This window comes from Mauremys mutica, chromosome 5 (genome assembly GCF_020497125.1).
Source record: "Mauremys mutica isolate MM-2020 ecotype Southern chromosome 5, ASM2049712v1, whole genome shotgun sequence".
Classification (NCBI taxonomy): Eukaryota; Metazoa; Chordata; order Testudines; family Geoemydidae; genus Mauremys; species Mauremys mutica.
In genome coordinates this window covers 77,014,307-77,028,153 of record NC_059076.1, presented here as the reverse complement: position 1 = coordinate 77,028,153, position 13,847 = coordinate 77,014,307, and the positions used below count along the sequence as shown (strand labels likewise).

Here is a 13,847-nt window from a genome sequence, read left to right as displayed (position 1 = left end):
TGCCAGTTTTCTGACAACACTTTCATGAGGTCACTGTGTCATTTCATAATCTCTTGTGTTTTCTTTTGCCTACCTCTACTGTCAACCTCAGTCACAAAGTAAGACAGCATAGGCACTTATTCATGAACATTGTGAGAAGCTGCTTGACATTCAAACTTCAAAAGAGATTTCTTGTGGCATAATAATTCCTATGCTTTGACAACCAATGGCAAAATGAAATGCTTATGAAATATTTATGATCATTTCATTCCAAACATATGTGATTGTATATATTTCCTAGGATGACTTCTAGCCATAACGGCATCCAGAAAGTATTTTTCTAAAAAACATGTAAACAAAAGGTGTTATTCTTAAATCCTGAAAGCATGAGTGATAAAAACAATACAGATTATTGGAAAGAGCAAAGTTCCACCTCTGCAAGTGCAGGAAATTGGTAATGTGATATATTTCTATGTTACAATAATAGAGGTTTTCCTTAATTCTATAAATAGTCAATGCAACCAAGTAGTTGCCTTCTGTGTGTATACAACCAGTTATGTTTCAGAGGTACATGAGCCTTTTCCTCACGTGATGAGCCCATTCCCAAGCAGACATTACACTTTGTCGGGTGACCCTACATTTGTAACAAATAGCACAATATATAATTTTTCAAATTTACTCCAGGAAAAGACTTGTTATATTGGTGACATACCTCGGTAAAGTTCTGATTCAGCTGTTATCCAGAAGGTTCATAATGATCAGGATATACTGAACTTGAACCACAATTCCTTAGTGATCGTGATAGCTTACAAATACTCTTCTACCTGTGGTGCTCCTGGGTTTTCCAGTACAACAGGAAAGACCTAGTTAAAACAATAAAAATACCTGTCTTCACTTCTGGGTCATTCTTGTATAATGAAAAATAGAGATGGGCTCAGGCTGCATAATCTGGATCTAACATTAATCTCCCCAAGGTTTGATGGTGTTTTAGTCCAGTATTTATTTATTAATGTTTACACTGCCTCCTCTCTGCCCTCATGCTCCTTTCTTTTGTCTCTCTCACTTCAGTTGTCTGCTCCCAATGAAGGAAGGGGACAGGGAATCAATTATTTACTATAGATTGATTATATTCTAACTGGGCTGGAGATATTCCTTCACCACTAGCTATGAGAATAGGGATCTTGAAATTCGATGGTGAATCGTTGTTTACTACTCCTGAGAATCAGAGTATTGGCAGGGGGGGGAAGTTGTATGTGGTTTTTAAGCACTTTTTTTTTTTTACAGTTCCTAAATCCCTTCAGATTACAAAACTGTTTCAATTTTAAACCTATTACTAATCATGTTTTTTTACAGGAGCTTCTCACTGTCCAGCCTCAAATACTTAGGTCCCTTTTAAAATGGGATTTTCTGGCAAAAAAATAGACTCAAGCAAGAAAAAGCTAAAGTTTTCCTAGAAAGAACATAGTATTGGAGAATTTTAGTCTTTGCATTGCTCCATGAGTATCTATTATGGTAATAAGACAATCAAATAATTTCTTAAGATCTCTTGGAGTAAAAAAATCTCATTTACTCACTAATATCTGGCTACCACACAGTTTGAAAAATGCAAATTTTGTTCCTTTTCTGTCAAATGGTATCTAGGGCTCTTTAAACTGAGTCCACAACACCATGTAAAAACATCTGTCCCCACCTATTCTGACTTTTACTTGAATTTGGCATCACTACCCCCTGTTCAGTGAGTGAGGTTACAGTTAATATGATGTAACAACAAGAATTATCCTAAGTACGGTTCTTCTGCCTCTCAGTCATACAATAAGAATAACATTACATTACCCATGCATTCAAAATAAGAATGAATTTTTACCCCAAACTGGTCAGTTTAGCAAAGCAGATCTGTCTGCTGATCGCCTACACAGAGTTGGTCTGTCTATGCAAATACAGTCTGCTCCTGATTTCCTTTGCCCCAGTTCTTCAATAGAAGGGAGAGGAGAGGTCATTCAGACACTGGCTTACAGGAGCAGGGAGTGAACTTGAGCGTCCCACATCCTAGGTGTGCGCTTTAACCTGCTGGGCTGTAAAATTATTCTCACATCCATTCCCTGCCCCAAAGGCTATGAATAGCCATTAAGCCAAGGAAAGAGAGTGTGACTGACTGTACAGCCCAGTGGTTAGAGCACTCACCTAGCATTCACCCACATTCTGAGCCTCACGAAATTTGTAGTAGTCTGTTCCAGTGTATTGGTGGAGCCTGTTAGTGAGATAGGGTCTAAGCTCTGAAATTTAGTTCCTGAATGGTGTTTGGCAGTTGAAAAAAGTTCAGTGTTCCAATCCATGTTTTCAGTTGAAGCTGATATCTAAAAGGTACAAAGCTAACATTGAACTTTGGAATCTCTCATACTACATGAGCAAGTTATTTGCCGATTCTGTATCTCACACACAAAGTGCAAGATCATTTTTTGTTTTGTTATTAAAAATATGCTAGTAAAACAAGGAAGAAATGTCAGTTCTAGGTCTATACTACATAGCCGCAAGTTAGGATACATATATGGCAACAAAGAGCACACCAGACTATATGGTATTTAATTTTGCTAGCAGTTTTAAAAATATTGAGAAGGATTCACATCAGAACATGCAATTTAAGTTGGTTCCTAGAGAGGAGGGAGACAGCACAATTTCACCGAATGTAATATTTCTCAAAACCCCTCATTATTTGTTTTGCCTGTTTTTCTCTTATATGCATTTTAACTGCAAACACTCTGTAGATGACTTAAGTAGTACAGGTATAAAACTCAAGACAAGGTGGAGCAAATTACTCAAAGCCTGTGAAAGCAGCAAAGAATCCTGTGGCACCTTATAGACTAACAGACGTTTTGCAGCATGAGCTTTCGTGGGTGAATTCCCACTTCGTCGGATGCAAGTTACTCAAAGCCTGTGTTTATCAATAAGGGGTTCTCAATACCTTATGTGACAGTTACCTTAGAGGTGGTGACTTGAATTGCAAGCCAACAAGTGAATGAAGAAAGGACTAGGAAACAAAACAAATGTAAGAGAATTATTCATATCAATCTTCACACATTAACCTTGTAATTGTCTTGAAAAGTTGTGTGTACAATCCCAGGCACTTGTAGTTTTGACAGTTTATCTCACACTTCTACTATTTCCCCCCTTCATGGGGTAATATTCTGAAGGTTAAAATATTCTTGAGCAGTTTTTTATACATATTTTCCCACCACAAATTATTCATGTTGTCTTAAATTAACTTTTTAAAATATTGTCATGTACATGGCTAGGGTAACTCCACTGAAGTTGCAAAAAGTATTATTTTGTCTCATTTATTCTACCTCAGCCAATGCAAAGAACAGTTTAGTCAACATTTAGTTTCAACTCCTATCTGCCCCTCAAACTGAATTTTAAGATAGGGATACAGCACAGGATTTGATATACAGGGATGTAAAAGCGAGAAGCATTAACAAGTGTAATGCAATAAATTGTCAGAAGACTCACAAAGAATCATATTAATCTAGAATGCATATTTTCATATAATTTGGTCAAAAACAGAGCAGATGGAGTTCAATTATCTGCATTAGATTGACAGTCAGCTGACACAAGCTACCTCTAATAGCAAACTGAAGAGGAAAGTAATTTACCACAATAAAGAAGCATAGTAAACCTATCAGAGCAGCAGTTTTGGGAAACACATTCCAAGTTGCCTGCCCAGACAGCAGGTTATGCAAAGTGATTAATCTCAGAGCTCCTCAGCAAATGCAACTTTAACAACACACTGGAATGATTTGAGAGGGGAGATGCAGTATGTATATGTGGATTAATGATTTGCACACTTATATATTCCAACTGTCTCTATATCATTCCATGATCTAATATTGCTTATGTTAATGATGTAATCCACTGAGATCACTTAGGGCGGCATAAATATTGAAGTTTGTCTTAGTACAACTTCAAAAACTCACAGCTTTACAGAAGAAATAAAGACTTTCTAGAAGTTTTTTGACTCCTTTAGTTGAGATAATAGTTAGATTTTTTTTGGTCTATTTGCTCTTTCACTTTGATTTTAAAGATAATTTGCTAATCTACACTGCACTGAGAAATCTTGTACACTTTAGTCAGCTCATCAGGACCCCCACCCCATCTCAAATGTCCTTCATGGGGAATTCCTCTGGCACTGAAATGTAGGTACTGTATAATAGAGGCACTGGGAACAACTGAACAAAAACAATCCCCATCTGAAATGCTGTTAGTTTTATTAAATAATAATCACTATTCATTATCCTTTTCTCTCTTGCTGATGATTTGGCATGGAGGGGGGCAGCATATTGTGCCATCAGATGGAAAATCTGTGTAACAGGCTAACCTTGGGCTCTCACATGGCAACAGCAGTGTCTGGCAGGGATTGCCAGCCTTTTAGAAGTGACTATTGGGTTTTGTAATAAATTAATGGGAGGAAGCAGATAGAACTGATTATGAATCATGATGAAACTATCTTCCTTCCCTATTATCATTGCCAATGAGCTTCTGGAAGAGAAGAATTTGGACAATCAGATGTACTGACATCAGCTGTGTGGCTCAAGCTTACCCCCCAAGGAAGACAGAAATGATGTTGATAGGGTCAGATACAGGTTGAGAAACTTGACCTTATCCTTGGTAGACTGTATCTGACCATTGATCATTACGGTAGTTGTTGGGGCAGTTTTAAATTCCTCACTACTCCTACATACACATCTCAGTTGTGGCCAAGACAGCTTCTTCCATTTTTAGCCAGGCCTGTTCCTTGTGGACATGGACCTTCCTACCATGAAACATGCCTTGGTCACCTCCAAACTGAATTACTTCAGCTCGTTCTATCCTGAGTTAAAAGTAGAGTAAATAGAAATGCATTTTAAAGAAAGCCACACTACCCACACTATTTGCATATGTCACTATTCAGCTTATTATAATTCCTTTACACTCTCAAATACCCACAAGCTGTACAAATCTCTTATAGAATATTATATGCTGCCAGCACATTTTCTATTCAGAGTAAGCACGCAGAGGTTTATTTGAACAACATCAGCAAATGATGAGTAAATATTTCCTCATGAAAATAATTTCATTATATCTTCAATCAGTCCACTAATTCCTTGCTAACTTAGTACATTTTGTGTATATAAAACTATTCATGTGATACTTTATAATCCTAGGAAATTAGATTTGCTCAATTGTTACCTGCTGGGTCCTGTTATATAATTTAACTCAGAAAATGTGTTGCTATTCTGGACTCTATGAATCTATGCTTCACTCATAAATGTGATTCCATGCACAAAACCAGACTTGGGTCTTTGATTTTCTTTTCTAATCACTTGCATTACAAAAAATTGTAAAGCACATTCTTATACTGGCAGGCAGATGAGCTACCTTTTTCATCATACATTTTTAAGAATGTATCTTATTGTATACTTGCTGATGAATATAATCAACATTATGGATCAAAGTGAAAAATATAATATTTAGAGGTGGATTAAGAGATTTGTAGCTAAATGATATACTTGAAGAAATTTCCTATGCCATACAGGTATATGAGCCCTAGTAATACTATAGGTGTCCCTAGAGTGAGTTGTATCAAGAATTTAAAAATAAAATTAGTGATTAAAAGGCAAAGGAGAATTTGTTTAATGGCCTTATTTCTGCTCCTACTGAAATCAATGGCAAAATTCCCGGGGTGAAATACTGAAGTTAATGGCAAGACTCCCATTGGTTTGAATAGGGATATAATTTCTCCCCAGATGATTGCAGTATTTCACAATCAGGCTCTGTACAATTTTGTTATTGTTTTGTTGTAGTTTTGGTGGCTTTTTTTAAGCAAAAAGTTTCTTTAAATAAGAAAACAAAGGAGACTATTTCAAAATGTGGCAAATTACTTACTGCAAAATCCACAAGCTGATAAACCTGTAAAGTTTCATACAGAAAGCAGGGCTCAGCCGCCCCCCATTTCACAACAACTGTGGAGAGAAACACAGACACTACACTCACCTTTATATAAACCATTATCCTAAAGGCTAATCTTGAAAGCTTTTATCACTTGTCTTTTCCTAGTCCACCTTTTGCTCTATTATGGAACAATAGATATGGCTCCGTATATTTACAACTAAAGACCCATTCTGGTCCAAGCATTATTTTAAGCTTTTCCTAATTTTATCAGAGAAAGAAACTCCATTGACTTGCAAATTTTCTTAATTATTCTCAGAGCAGAACAGAATTTGTTTTGAAAATTTGAAGCACATCAGCTATGCTGTTCTTCAGGTAGAACCTAGTGAAAATGAATCTTTCCAAAAAGTTGTACACTCAAAATTCTAAGACCTTTTTTTTAACTTCAGATTTCTAATGCTCTTCTTCTTTCCTAAGAACCAGTATGTTAGCAAAGTTGGTCTAAAAATAAAAAGGATTTTAAAACTTTTTGGGTGAGCTGTCTGGATATATGCAAATGGTTTAGTGACAAACTGAATTTATGTCTCCCACTTTGCAAAGAACTGGATACAAGCCAGTGATCATAGCAGAAAAGTAAATGTGCAGCAGCATGACTAAGGAGAACCAGTTCTTTTAACTCTCTGATGCATGAAAACTAGTTATGCACCTGAAACTGGTTATGCTTCAGTGGGTCTTCAGAGCACTGGGAGTGGATCAGAGAGTCTGTGGAGGAGATCTGGCTATGCAATAGTAAGTCTGATGATCAAGTTAAGTACATTAGTGAGCTTGTGGAGTAGAAATAGATATACATAATTGAACCTGCTGAGGAGAACCTGATCGGCGTAGGAGAGTTTGAGTGACTGGATGAAACAGAGTTTGTGATCTGCAAGTAGAGCTGGTCAAACTCTTTGCAGAAAGCAATTAAATGTTTGTAACCATTTTTCTCCTTTGTGGATTATCCCGTGAAGGGCCTCATTTTTATCAATGTCTTTATTATTTGCAATTATTCAAAATCTTATGCAAACCTAGTTCAGCCCATGTATTGCTTGACTGCTGATTTGTATGACCATAACTTTCATAGTTTCTAGCATAAATACATGTTCTAGTGCAAATACAAATTGAAACAAATGAACGTGGAAAACCCTACTCTGCCAAACTTCTTCCAATGGGAACACAAGGGACTTAGAAATACTGTCATATCAAATTCATTGGTTTTGCTAACACTAATGTGCATGGACACTTTTTAGCAGCATTTGCTCAGCTCTACTCTTTAATAGCATAAAAATCTTATAAGCAGATTTGACACAAGGGAATGAGAACACAGAAAGCCTTGCCATAAGTATGCCTATACTACATGGTCTAAAAATATATAATAATTTATCAAATGTAAAATGTAAATTTGAAACTAAAGGAGGGGGCAAATTGCAGCCATGCTGATAACAACAAGCAGCAGTAGTTAAACTACCTTCACATTCCAGAATCAGTCAAATGTTTGAAAGAGAAGAATATGTTCATAATATGCCACTCCTTTTAGATGATGATGTTCTGAAACAAAATACTGGAGGTCATTGCTGATACCCCCTTTCTTTCCTCTCTAGACCCCAAGTGCGTTTTATGAAGCAGAATTTTCTGGCACCATTAGAAGATAAAGAAGAGACAAATAGAACGTGTTTAAGAAGAGACGTATTCTATTTACTTTCTTTTCTTGCATAATTATATTTTGTTCTCCAGCTGAATGATAAAGGAAAAGGTGAGCTGAATGATAAAGGAAAAGAAAACAGTGCAATTCAAAGCAGTTTAGATAATAAGTCTGAGGACCCGAATAAGTGCAGATTGGATTTCAGGCTTATGCTCAAATAAATTTGTTAGTCTCTAAGGTGCCACAAGTACTCCTGTTTTTTGTTGTTTTTTTTTTGTATATTTTTGATATCTTTGTATTCCTATAGATTTCTGCAATCATCTGTCCTTGTTTGGGATTGAGTTCCCCATATGAGAAGATTATAATATATTGATCTTCAACACTATGTCTGGGTTATCTTTCAATACATTTTTATTGTACGTGCTTTCTTAAAATCCTTTCCTACAAATTACTAAAAATCTTTACTTTCAGAGCAATTGTGACAGAGGCATGTGACAGTACTTGAATTATCAAGGCTTTGTCAATCTCTTTCATATAATCCAAAAATTCTCAAGTGTGTGTCCTTTAAAGATCAGCTTTGAAATAAAGCCCAATGATGGCCAGTGGACGAGAATTAAGCTTACTTATAGAAAACTTAGTAAAACATTTATATCTCAAAAATGTTTAGGAATGAGAGACTCACTATTATTTTGTCCATACTGCAAAAATTTATTATAATCCTGTCATTTTAAAAGTTTATATTAAGTCTCAATGCTTTGATAAATATACCTTAATGCATGAACTCTGAAATAGAACATATTTATTATTATTATTAAATATTATTTACAGTCGCACCAAGAGGTTCTCATCATAATCAGGAACCTGTTATGCTAGGTGCTATGCAAATGTATTAGCAAAGAAAACCAACATCTAGTGACAGTTAAGGTTGCAGCAGAATACTAACTGTACACCCCAAACCCTAAAAAGTATATTTGAGAAGTGCCACCTACCTGGTCTGGTTTCAGGCTAGCTGCTGCCTCAGTTACTTCTCACTCACAATGGATCCCCAACCTTCCAGACTAGCCTGATTGCTGCAGTGACTTGGCCTTCTAGCTAAATCATTGAAGAAAAATACTTCTGATGGGGTGGAATTTAAGTACAAACCAAACGTAAAGCAAAGAGTTTTCCAGTGCCAGGCTCAAGCTGGACCCAGCCCCACCTTCCTGAGTGTGCCTCGTCTCTTCAGCCCCTCCTGAACTCTTTGAGTTTCTCCCTGTTCTCTTTCAAGCAGCAACTCCCAAGCCTTCCTACCTGGAGTCTCCCTTTGCTCTCCACAGTCTTCTACCATATCTCTATGCCTGAAGGCCTGACTGAACCACATGACCTCTATCATGTGACTTTGATTCTTTTCTCTACCTGGAGAAGCAAGCTAAGTGTGTTATAGGTGGGGCTGGAACCATCACCATTACAGGTGAGCACATGTAAATTAGAACTTCGGGGGAAAGATCTGTACATTTCTTTCCCCCCTTCATATTGCCTAAAAATTTGTTGATGACACACTCCGGTGCTCCAGAAGGCTTTCACTTTCATCTTAAACAAACATCTAAAAGCAATAGGTACTCCAGCTTCATCAGCTTTGCACTCAAACACAAAATCTTAATCGTGACTTCAGACATTTTTATAGCAACTACAGCAACAGACTGGCACACCTGACTGTCAGACATTCACTCCATGTTGGAACTTATTTTGCCTCAACACTGCTGAGTCAGGAGGAACAGGAGCTGCACACACTTGTGAATCAGAAGGAGAAACTATGCTGGTGAAATAGCTTCTAGCTATGCCAACTCTCTTGAAGAATGTGAGAGCCTGTGATGTGCCTCAGCCAATTCTTTGTGTCTAACATTTTATCCTCACTTAAAAGATACCAAAAGTAAATAAACTGAGTGCAACCTTTTATGTTTAGCTGTAGAGCTGGTTGGAACTGGAATTTCCACTTTACAGAAAATTCTATTTTATTTTTTTTTGGTCCAAATAGCAAAAAACTCTACAATACATTTGCTAATCTATGCTACAATCAGCTCATCAGTCTCTCCTTCATCAAAAATGTCTTTCCTCTGACACTGAAATGTAGGTACTGTATAATGTCAGTTGGAAAGACTGAACAAAAATAATCCCATCTGAAATGCTTTTATTTTTATTGAATAATATTTAATCATTATCATGATGCATTATATCACTGGCTAGTTATTTGGCATGGGAAGGTGGGCTGGGGTTTGATTTTGACATCTTTTTTATTTTATTGATATTTTATTTTATATATTTTTATAATATAAAATATAACAAAATAAAAATATGAAATACAATAGTCATTTCAAAATGAAAACATAAAAAAAATCTGTTCCAGTAAGATTGGAATCTTAATGAAACATTTCAATTTAAAAACAGATTTTTGTAAAAATCTACATGTTTGCATGGAACATTTTGGTTTTGATGAATTAGCATTTTCCTATGGAAGAAAGTTTCATTGCAAAATTTTTGACCAGTTCTATTTAGCATACATGACATCAGCTAGAGGGAAGCTCCTTGGAGGAGTCCGTGTTATCACTCACTTCCCAAAACACTATCTAGTCTCTAATGGATTTCTGGAAATTACATACGCTAAGGAGCACCTGAAGCAGTAGGGTGCCCTGCCTGTATTTCATCAGGAGATCTGTCTACTGCATTCCCTTTTCCCTACAACTATGAAGCGTACCTCTCACCCAACAAACTTGCCAATGTGGGACACCAGCAAATGTGATGTCTGCCATCTTGACAAATACCATTGATTGAGTCAATGACCTGCAGAGCTAAAAGCATGTGTCTTCTCTAGCATGTGCTAAAGAGGTAGGCTCTCAAACAGAGTAGTCACAGACTCCCATTCTCTGTGGATTGGGCACAGAGGGGACACAGCACCGACTAGTGCGTTTCTCAAACAAAATGTCTGACAAATGAGTGAAATGTGTATATTTTGGTGAGTCACATCATGATATTACTGTAGGTTATCTTCACAACAGATATGCAACTTAATACCTATGGAAAATATTAATCAAACGTCTAAAGCAAAGAATGGAGCATACTCATGAAACTGTCTCCCTCCAGAGTATTGTGCCAAATTCAAGGTCCCTGGGGCACATCCTTAACTGACATAAATTGTCATAGTGCCACTGATTTCAATGGAGCTATGATAATTTACACCAGCTGAGGTTCTGCCCCTCTGTACTTATTTTCAATGATTTGGGGCCAGAAAACCTAAACAATGACCAAATGCTCCAGGATGACAAACACACCTGACATCTCTGCTGCTGTGGAACAGTGGAACTATTTACCATGAAGTTAAAGCTAGTTTGTGCAGAAGACAAAACTTTCTCAGGGGCTCGTCCAAAACTATAGAATGAACTCATACAATATCTAAGGGCAACTCTAAACCTCACAAATTTGTATTCCAAGTACAAAACACGCTTGATTAAATAAAACTAAAAATATTTCTCAATTTTCCTTCTGAGGAAAGAAAGAACTATATGTAAAAGATGTTAATCACACTGCTTAAAAGCATTTCTTAAATGCGCTCCAATACAGAGTGAGAGGTGCCTTAACAGAATAGAACTGCACGGTGTAGCAGCTGATAAGTCTTCCTTCTTTATTAAAAAGTCTTAGGCTTTTATTTTACCAGTTCTTCATTTTAAATAAATGATCCAAGAAGTTCAGAAGGAGACAGAAAGAAGGAAAAGGAAATGAAAAATGTGTGAATTTAAATATATATTTGGCTAGAGAACAACAAAAGGCTTTTCCGTTGTGTAATATTTGTGTTTCTAACATCTTTCTTCTTTGATGATTATGTTTCCAGCAGTGACTGACCTCCTTTTGGAGAGTTTTCAGGGAAATGAATATATCTTATTACCTTTTCCATTCTTGTTAAATTCGTAAAATATTTCATTCCATTACTTACTACTTTGCATCATGTTGCAGTGCATTATGTCTACGTATAATTTGCTGTAGTTCTGAAGTCTAGAGGAAACAAAATTATTTTCAGAGGCCTGCCTAGCTAATTCTGATAAGTTAAATCATAAATATTACCTGAAATGGATCAACAAAGAAGTATCTAAGCACTCTTTCAGCTAACTGATTACCTAGGAAACAGTGCCAGGACTGTACTGGGTTAAGTTTAATTTCAGCTTGTTTTTACAGTTCTTTTGTTATTTTTTCAATTTATATGTACTGCCGTATATGAATAAATCTTTAACTGACAGTTTCCACCACTATGCTTCAGACACAGATAGGCACTGAATTTGGTCATTTTGCAAATACTATGCATAAATTTTTATGTAACTGAATCTATAATATCAAAATGTCACAATGTCAAAATGCCACAACATTTTATGCACTTTGAAGATCACACATAATCTTGAAGACCATGTAGCATGTTGGGAGAAATACAGAGTACCTGATTAGTACCTCTCATACCTCAGATCCTCCTTCATTCAAAATACAGGAATTTTGAATAGAGACAATCAGAAAATCTCATCAGTTTCAGATGTCAGCTCAGATCTTTCTCTCCTGCCTGCAGATGCCTTGCACCACTAAAGAAAGTAAATAGCCACAAAAAATGATATTACTGAGCACCTGGATAGTGACACAGTGGAAGGGGAATCTCCAGGTGAAATAGGGGCAGTGTGCTCTGTCTCTCTTTCCCTCACTGCTCTTGTGTAGAGGGCATTCGGGGGGAAGGCAGAGGGAAAGGTGCTGTGGCTGGAGTACTGCTTCACTCTAATTCCCAGCAGCCCCTTGGAAGCTGGCGCAGTACAACACAACTTAGGAAAGCCTGGAGGATAAACCAGCTCCATGATTGGGAGGCAGGTGCCTAAAGTTGGTACAAAGCCACTGTCACATTGGCCTGGGCTACACTAGTGGGGGGGTTCGAAGTAAGATACACAACTTCAGTTATGCGAATAGCGTAGCTGAAGTCGAAGTATCTTAGTTCAACTTACCTGGCTGTCTCATGGCAGCGAGTCGATCACCGCGGCTTCCCCGTTGACTCCGCTTATTCCTCCTGCCGAGGTGGAGTATGGGCATCGATCCCCGATACATCAAACACTACCTGCCGATCTGGTGGGTAGTATAAACGTACCCTCAGTCTGAAATGGCTTATAACTGAGTGCCAATCTCAGGTCAGACGGTCCAGACAACAGGGGAGTAACCCCAAACTGGTAGTATATTCTATAGTTAGCTTTCACCAACCCAGTAACAAATGTGAACTCTTGGATCACTATATTAGCCCTACCATTGAGTCACCTTAGGTTCTCCAGCCCATCTTGCCATCCAGCCAAACTGAACTTTGTGATACTGGTTGTTATACCAAATATCACATCAGGTTACTCCAAACCACAAAGGGTCAGTCACTTACCCCAGGTCAATGGATGGTCTCGATCTCACACCAAAGACAATGCTGGCAGCCAATTTCTCTAGTAGTAAACTAACTATAGGTTTATTAGCTAAGAAAAAGAAATGAGTTATTGAGAGGTTAAAGCAGGTAAAATGCAAACTTAGACTCACCTGTTTAATGTAAGTCCAAAATGATAGCAGAGGTGTAGTAATCTGCTAGTTTTCCATAAGTCTCTCAGAGATACCCAAAATAAGCTTGGGGATCTCTGTCTAGCATCTGGAATGCTTCCCTGTGAGTGTCCAAATGATTCAGAAATGAAGGATCTTTCCTTGAATCCATCTTTTATATTTTCTTCACATAGAAAGTGAGCTGATCGCTTCTGTACCCACACGGGCCTTCCTTTGTTGGCTGCTTGTGAGGAATGCACACTGAGTCTGTACATTCCCATTCTGAACTCAATGGCCCTTGCTTTGAAGTTAGCACTCTTTTTACATAGAAATAGATCAATGAGAATAATACAAGTAACATTCCATTAGTGTTCATGAAGTTCTAACATCTGAATGATCTCTTCATTAACACACTTTTGATCTAGGGTTATTTAATTACAGGGTATACATAATGTAGAAGTTATGTAACAGCAAACTACAGGATATAGACAGCTGAAAACAATGCAATCAACTTCTTCTTTGATCTCTATTAGCATACAATTGAATTAGTTTGATCACATACTAACACTTAACACTTCTCTGACATTCACATACAAATGAATTGTCCTATGGCTTTGGCTTAAACTGGTCTGTCAGCATCACAACCTTTGTCCACCTAGCACATGGCTCTTTAGTCTTCTATGAGGAATAGATTGAAAAATCTCAT

The 13,847-nt window shown here is 37.2% G+C and overlaps 1 long non-coding RNA gene across 4 annotated transcripts in view; it reads right to left on the bottom strand.

Annotated features, from left to right (window-relative positions):
* LOC123371860 overlaps positions 1 to 2,277 on the bottom strand; it is a 38,706-nt gene extending 36,429 nt beyond the window's left edge. For 2 of the 4 annotated variants that reach the window (XR_006579961.1, XR_006579960.1), the window contains exons 1-2: positions 1,844 to 2,266; positions 692 to 842 (exon numbers count right to left, since the gene is read on the bottom strand). This is a non-coding gene — a long non-coding RNA (uncharacterized LOC123371860). Of the gene's footprint in view, positions 1 to 691; positions 843 to 1,843 lie in introns of all 4 variants that reach the window. The other 2 variants (XR_006579963.1, XR_006579962.1) reach the window with 2 other exon arrangements.
* Positions 2,278 to 13,847: the final 11,570 nt, after the last annotated feature.